Source organism: Apium graveolens, chromosome 11 (genome assembly GCF_009905375.1).
Source record: "Apium graveolens cultivar Ventura chromosome 11, ASM990537v1, whole genome shotgun sequence".
In the NCBI taxonomy this organism is placed as follows: domain Eukaryota; kingdom Viridiplantae; phylum Streptophyta; class Magnoliopsida; order Apiales; family Apiaceae; genus Apium; species Apium graveolens.
In genome coordinates, this window is record NC_133657.1 from 168,919,830 (window position 1) to 168,928,431 (window position 8,602).

An 8,602-nucleotide genomic window follows, 5' to 3' on the forward strand; every position below is an offset into this window, starting at 1 on the left:
TTGAACATAAAATCACTGCCATAAGAGAAGATAGAGATCTGAGTGAGATTTCTTTGGATAGATTATATGGTGTGTTAAAAACCTATGAGTTGGAGCAGATTCAGCAGAAGGAAGTCTACGGGAAAGATAGAATGGTCAGCACATCTACTGCTCTTGTAGCTGAAGGTCAACAACAACAACAATCTCAACAGTCGGAGAGAATGGTACAGTTTTCCAAGGCTGAGGAAAATGTGTTAGTAGCAGAATATGATCCTCCTACTACAAATCAATCTAGTGATAATTTTTATTACTTGGAAGAGCTGGAGCAATTGGAAGATGAGTCAATGGCCCAAATTGTCAAGAGATTCTCCAATGTCAGATTCAAGAGAAATCCCAAGTTCAAGTACAAGTCCAACTACAACAGATTCCAGACAGGTGGATCTTCATCCTCTAACACCAGTAGTGGTGGATACAAAATAGGGATGGTTGATCGGAGCACCATTAGATGCTATAACTGCAATGAGTTGGGACACTTTGCCACAAAATGCAGGAAGCCAAAGCAAGTAAGGAAGAACTCTTATGATTCAAATCAGAAGAGTAACTCTGAAAGGGCTTACCTGGCAAAGGGAAGAAGTTGGGATGATACTGATAGTGAAGATGAAGAAGATGAGAATCTTGCTCTTATGGCTATTGATGGAAAAGCTTCATCGTCAAGAAAAGAGGTAAAATTTACTGATGCTGAATTAGTTTATCATCTAGAAGGTTCCTTAGATCGTGCTCGTCGTGATAATGAACTGTTAAGTCAGCTTATCAAAGACCTTGAGAAAGAGGTCAATGAATTAAGACTTGTGCACATTAATCAAGACAAGTTAAAAGAACAAGTATCTTTTCTAGATAATAGAGTTAACTGTTATAGACAACTTGAAACTATTCTCAAAGACAAGATCACCGGTCTTGAGACTAAGGTTAGAACCTACTTCAATTCTTGTTCAAAGGCTAAAGAGTTCTACAGTAAGCAAGCTGTTAATCAAACATCTGGAATAGGTTATGATTACAATGCTGCTATGGGAGAATTAGGCATAAACTCCCCTCCTCATGTCTGTGCTAAAGGAAGGGAAGTACCACAGTGCTTAAGGGTGTTGATAAGCCCCTCTATAAAGCATCAATTGATGAACCATTTGATACGACCTCCTCTATTATTCAAGAAGAAATGTGTGCTGAAGATCTTGCTAAAGAGAGGATTATTTCCAAGTCAAGTATGTCGAAAGTTCCAGTCAAAGTTGTGAAAGCAACTGAGACTAACTCAGACACACATGAGTTGGATAACAAAACTGCCATGTCTACCATGCATAATTTGCATGTTGTTAATCCCTCTCATAAAGCATGTGGTGTTGCTAATTGTATATCTTGTGCTTTTAATTTGATGTATGCTTATTTTAATGGTAAGCATGTTTCTAGTGATAAGACTACTCCTCGCCAGCATGTGAATAATAGGAAGCATGATAGGTCTAAGACTGCTAGTCCTTCTAAGGCTAGAAAGGAGACATTTGTGCCTAAGCCTAAACAGAAATTTGTTAAGGTTGTTTACAAGGTCAAATGTTCAGTCATTAAGAAAGTTGAGACCATTAAAGTTAAGAATGTTGTTTTTCCTGACAAAGGTCAATTCTACAAGTATGTCAGGCCCAACCAAGTTTGGGTTCCGAAGAAGGTCTAATCCATTTGAAGTGCAGGGCAGTAAACAGGTGGAACCGGTAGTGTGGATTCTTGACAGTGGATCGTCAAGACATATGACCGGAGATAGAGCCCTGCTATCAAATGTGGTTGAGAAAGCTGGCCCACTGGTTACCTTTGGTTACCTTTAGAGATGGTGAGTGCATAACCCTTGGAGTTTAACATGTTAACAATATCAGTATATGTGTGTGGAGTAGTGACAATATTATCAGGAATCTTAAAGCATGCTTTAACAATGTCACTATTAACACAGAATTCCTTACCTTTAATAGTGAAAGTGATGGTCTTGTCAGTTGAGTTGTACACTGCAGTTGTCCATATTTCCTCCACAACCTCACAGTAGATTGTGGGAGACTCTAGCATGGCATATTTGAGCTTACAGCCTTGCACAAAATACATCATATTGTGGTAGTCTCCAGATTGTTGAATCCCTTTGTTCACTAGAGCCGTGAAATTGTTCTTCTCATAGATAAAGCCAGTTTGAGACATAATTTTGACGACCGGTGCCATTGTTAGAGAGTAAAAGTTACAGAGAGATAGAGGATAATTGTTTTTGAGAAAGAAAGAAGTTGGAGCAGATGAATTGAGAATGATAAAAGAAAAGAAATGAAAAAGAATTTTGCTTTTATACTATCTCAAAAATAACTGTCAAAAATAATAAAGTAAAATAAAGTGACCAATAAAAATTGCCCAAAATAGTCGTTTAAAAAATAAACTGTAAAAATTCCATCACTTATCTGTTGTGTTATGCTTACAAACTATAAGTATACTCGATGGATAATGTTCAGAAAATTAACGGCTAAGTTTTAGACAGTTCGACGAATGAGGAAAATAGTTATCCGTAGAGTTAAAAAAATTCCAGAAAAATAATTGATTTTATTAACAAATTGTATTCCGACGGATGATGAAACTCGATGGATAATGATCATCCGTCGGGATGTCAATTTTGACTTAGCCAAAATTTCATCCAATACTGAAAAATCAATTAAATTTCTGGCTGCATTACAACTTGCAAAATATCTGAAAAGATTCAAGAGTAATTAAGCATAACTAACTCACTTACTAACCTTGAAAATGTGGATTCATCCAGTGGCTTGGTAAATATATCTGCAAGCTATTTTTCACTTGGAACAAAATGTAGTTCCACAGTACCATTCACTACATGTTCCCTAATGAAGTGGTACTTGATGTCTATATGCTTTGTTCTTGAATGTTGTACTGGATTCTCAGTGATGGCAATTGCACTTGTGTTATCACAGAAAATAGGAATTCTTTCCACTTGCAGACCATAGTCTAACAATTGGTTTCTCATCCATAAAATCTGTGCACAGCAACTGCCAGCAGCAATATATTCAGCTTCTGCTGTAGAGGTAGAAACTGAATTTTACTTTTTACTGAACCAGGACAAAAGTTTGGTTCCTAAAAATTGACAGGTTCCTGTTGTACTTTTTCTATCAATTCTACAACCTGCATAATCTGCATCTGAATAACCAGTTAGATCAAAACTAGAATCTCTAGGGTACCAAATGCCAAGTTTTGGTGTACCTTTGAGATATCTGAAAATTCTCTTAATAGCAATTAAATGAGATTCTCTAGGGTCAGCCTAAAATCTAGCACGAAGACATGTAGCAAACATTATATCTGGCCTACTAGCTGTTAAGTATAGAAGTGAGCCAACGATGCCTCTATAACTTGAAATGTCCACAGACTTTTCAGTAATGTTTAATTCAAGTTTAGTTGCAATGGTGATGGGAATTTTTGCAGATGTGCAATCCATTAGTTCAAACTTCTTTAAAAGATCATAAATGAATTTAGTTTGACTAATGAATATTCCATCACTAACTTGCTTAACTTGCAAACCAAGAAAGTAAGTTAGTTCTCCCATCATGTTCATTTCATACTTACTTTGCATCAATTTGGCAAACTTTTTACAAAGTTTTTCATCTGTAAAGCCAAAAATAATGTCATCTACATAAATTTGAACAAGTATGCTAGAGCCATTAACATTTCTAAAGAATAAAGTTTTGTCTACAGTGCCTCTAGTGAAGTGATTCTCTAAAAGAAATTTTGATAAAGTGTCATACCATTTCTAGATGCTTACTTCAATCCATAGAGTGCTTTCAAAAGATAGTATACATGATCAGGTAAACTTGGGTCTTCGAAACCAGGAGGCTGACTGACATAGACTTCCTCCTCCAAATCTCCATTTAGAAAAGCACTCTTGACATCCATTTGATAGACCTTGAAATTGGCATGGGCTGCATAGGCTAAGAAGATTCTGATGGCTTCAAGTCTTGCAACAGGAGCAAAGGTTTCATCAAAATCTATTCCTTCTTGTTAACAATAGCCCTTAGCAACCAATCTAGCTTTGTTCTTGTCTACTATGCCATTTTTATCCATCTTGTTTCTGAATACCCATTTGGTGTCTATTGGATTCTTTCCTTTAGGCTTGGGTACCAGCTTCCAAACATTGTTCCTTTCAAATTGGTTTAGCTCCTCCTGCATAGCTAAAATCCAATCAGGATCCAACAAAGCTTCTTCTACCTTCTTTGGTTCTTTATTAGATAGGAAACTGCTATATAGACATTCTTCTTGAGTTGCTCTCCTTGTTTGAACTCTAGAAGATATATCACCAATGATGAGCTCAAAGAGGTGATCCTTTGTCCATTTTCTTTATAGAGGTAGATTAGCTCTAGATGAAGAGGCCTTATTGTTGTCTTGATGTATGATTGAGTTTTGATTATTAGAAACTCCCCCTGAGTTTGTGATTCTATGATTTGAGAAAAGGGAACTTTCTTTAACTGATCTATTCTGACTTTCAGCTTCTTTTGATGACCCGACGGATAGTGAATTTTGAGTTCCGACGGATGAAGCAGATTGTCTCCCGATGGATAATGCAGATTTTTTGTCGACGGATGAAGATTTTTGTAACTCGACGGATGTTAAGTTATTATCTTCATTGGTTGTAGATTTTTCTGCACTATCTTTAGTTATAGTTTCTTGATCACTTTCATCATCACTGTCAGCAGTAACCATCTCCACATTGTCAAATTTGAGGCTCTCATGGTAATCTCCATCTTGTAGTCCTTCCATCTTTTTATCATCAAACACAACATGTATTGATTCCATAACAATGTTGGTTCTCAGATTGTAGACTCTGTATGCTTTACCAACAGCATATCCAACAAAAATTCCTTCATCTGCTTTAGCATCAAACTTCCCATTTTGATCAGTTTGATTTCTCAAGATATAACATTTGCAGCCAAAGACATGAAGAAAATTTAGAGTTGGCTTCTTGTTCTTGAACAATTGGTAGGGAGTCATGCATTTTTCTTGATTAACCAAAGAAATATTCTGAGTGTAGCATGCAGTATTTACAGCTTCAGCCCAGAAGTATGTTGGTAACTTTGATTCTTCAAGCATTATCCTTGCAGCTTCAATAAATGATCTGTTCTTTCTTTCTACTACTCCATTTTGTTGTGGAGTTCTTGCTGCTAAAAACTCATGCATAATCACATTCTCTTCACAAAATGCTCTCATGACAGAATTCTTGAACTCAGTTCCATTGTCACTCCTGATCCTTCTTACTTTGAAATCAGGATGATTGTTGACTTGCCTTATGTGATTGATGATGATTTCACTAGCCTCATCTTTAGACTTTAGGAAATATGTCTAAGAGAACTTTGAGAAATCATCTACAATAACTAGGAAAAATCTTTTCCTTGAGATGGACAACACATTGACTGGTCCAAACAAATCCATGTGTAGCAGTTGCAAAGGTTCTTCAATTGTTGAATCAAGCTTCTTCCTGAATGATGCTTTGATTTGCTTTCCCTTTTGGCACGCATCACAAAGTTCATCCTTAGAAAACTCCACTTGAGGAATACCTCTAAATAGTTCTTTCTTTACAAGCTCATTCATGGTCTTAAAGTTTAGATGGGATAGCTTCTTGTGCCATAGCCAACTTTCATCTTGACTTGCTTTATTGGGAAGACAAGTAACAGATTTTGTATTTGAAGAGTTGAAGTCAGCTAGGTACACATTTTCTTTTCTCACTCCAGTGAGAACCACTTTGTTGCTCCTCTTATTTGTCATAACACAGGCTTCTGTATTGAAGGTTACTGAATTGCCTTTATCACAAAGCTGGCTGATACTCAACAGGTTGTGCTTGAGATCATCCACTAAGGCAACCTCCTCAATGATGACATTGTCTTTTGAAATCAAGCCATATCCCACAGTATAACCCTTGTTGTCATCTCCAAAAGTAATACTTGGGCTAACTATTTCCTTGAACTCTGTGAGCAGGGTAGAATCTCCAGTCATGTGTCTTGAACAACCACTATCCAAGTACCGCAGATTCCTTCTGTTTCCCTGCACACATCAAAACCAAATCAAGTTGATTTTGGTACCCAAGTTTCCTTGGGTCCTGCCTTGTTAGCTTTCTTCTTTTGTTTCTTAGGTTTTTTCTCATTTGACTTGGGGATATCAGATTCATCCTTAGTCATTTGAGTTGGACCTTTGAAACCATTCATTAAAACAGAATTATCATGCACATTTTGATTAACAGGAAATGGCATGCTATTTGCAAACATGGTATTCCAGTAGGGTATGCTAAATGACATTTGAGGTATACTAAATGCAGTATAATAAGGATTAGGTGCAAACGGCATATTAGCAAATTGTGCATTCATATTTTGTACAGACATAGCATTCATAGGCATAGAAAGCATAGCGCTCATGTTGGGAAAAGAAGGTGGTACAGTCATGGAAGTAGGCATGGCAGTTTTGCAATTAACAAATAAATGATTAAAACTACCACACTTAACACGGATTTTTCTTGGAGCATACTTACCAGGTGTGTAGTTGTTATGTTTGTTATCCCTACTTTCCCATTTCTATTGTTTTTCTTTTTAGCCTCTGTTTTAACCTCAATCTTTTCTAGTCTGTCATTCAATTGCTTGATGGACAGATGACCAACATTCACTTTCTTCTCCTTCTTCACTTGACTAAATTCTCCTGAAATAAAGTTTTTAGAAACTGATCCATATTTTTCATTTAACTTGGCAAGTTTGGCTTTACTCACAGGTTTTCTCACAGCCGACGGATGAGGATTTATGTCACTCGATGGATAACCTTTTTGGTTATCCGACGGGTGACTCTCATCATCAGTCGAGTCTACATCTGTTAGCAATCCTTCAACCAAATTAGATTCCAGCTTCTCTTTACTCTTTTTCCAGGCTGCATCACAGAAGGACTCAATACCTTGAACTTTGGTGATTTGAGAATGGACATCTCTAGATGATTTTCATGCCTTAATCACCTCCTGTTCACGATCAAGCTGCTTCTTCAAAATTTCTTCTTTCTTCAAGGACTCAGTTAATTCCTCCTTAGCAGTCTTACATTCTATTCTCAATTTTTTAAATTCAATAAACTGAGATTCTAGCACATTATTCCTCTCACTTAAAAACAAATTGTTTTCTTTAAGTTTAGCATTTTCCTTAGTGAGGGACTTAAGTGTAACACGCAAATGATATAATTCAGTAGACATGTCATTTATTGCATCATTACACTCAGCTTTAGATAAATGTGCAAGGTTAGTGGTGATTACTAGATTACTTGAAGAACTTGTCTATGTTTCATCAGACTTAGCCATTAGGGCTAGATTGACATAGCTGACATCTTCATCCTCATCCAAACCATCTGCTGCCCAGTCAACTTCTTGTGTAATAAAAGCCCTTTCCTTTTATTTGAGCAACTCAAAATACTTCTGTTTATAATCCATAGGCTCAAACTTCTTCTTGCTGGAATCTGACTTTCTACACTCACTGGAAAAGTGCCTTGCCAAGCCACATTTGAAATACTTGAATTTTGATTTATCCACCATGTTTCTCTTTGGCTTAGCTACTCCAAAGTTCTTCTTGAACTTGAGCTTAGCAAATCTTCTGGAAATAAATGCAAGATGTTCATCAATATCATCCATATCATCTTGGCTCAAAGAATCTTCATTTTCTGCTACCAGCCCCTTGCCCTTGTTTTCACAGATCTTTGAAGTAGACTCAACAGCTTCTATCTTCATCTTCTTCTCTTTCTCTAATTCAGCAACCAGTGTAATAGACCCTCCTTTCTTTCTCCCTTTCTCCATTCTTTCATCTTACTCTATTTCAAGCTCATAAGTCTTTAGAATGCCATACAGTCTCTCTAGTGTAAATAACTTGTATTCTTATGAATTTCTCAAGGAGACTGTCATTGGTTTCCATTCTTTTGAAAGGGATCTCAGGAATTTGAGGTTAGAATCTTTGGTTTGGTAGACTCTTCCATGCAGCTTCAAAGCATTTAGTAACTTTTGAAATCTACTAAAGATATCAGTGAGAGTTTCACCTTCTTCACAGTGGAAATGCTCATATTGTTGAATTAGTAACTGCATATTGTTTTCTCTAAGTTGTTCAATGCCATCACAAATTATTTGAATGGTGTCCCAAACCTTCTTGGTTGTCTTACAATTGATGATGTTGTCAAACATGTCACCATCAACTCCATTGAATAAAATATCCATGGCCTTCTTGTCCTTCCTGACTTGTTCAATATCAGGATCTGACCATTCATGCCTTGGCTTGGGAATTGATGGCTCATTTCCAGTTGCAGCTCTCATTGGTACATGAGGACCTCTCTCTATGCAATCCACATAGGCCTCATCTTGAGAAAGTAAATGAAGATGCATCTCTACCTTCCAGTGATGGTAATTATCCTTGTCCAGAAAAGGAATTTTAACTCCAACATCCTTCTTGTTCATCTTGCTGTTTGTTGTGATCTTTAAACTCTTTGTGCTTCAAGAGCTTGCTCTGATACCAATTGTTAGTCCCTAACAATGCAGCAATAATTACAGAAGGGGGGT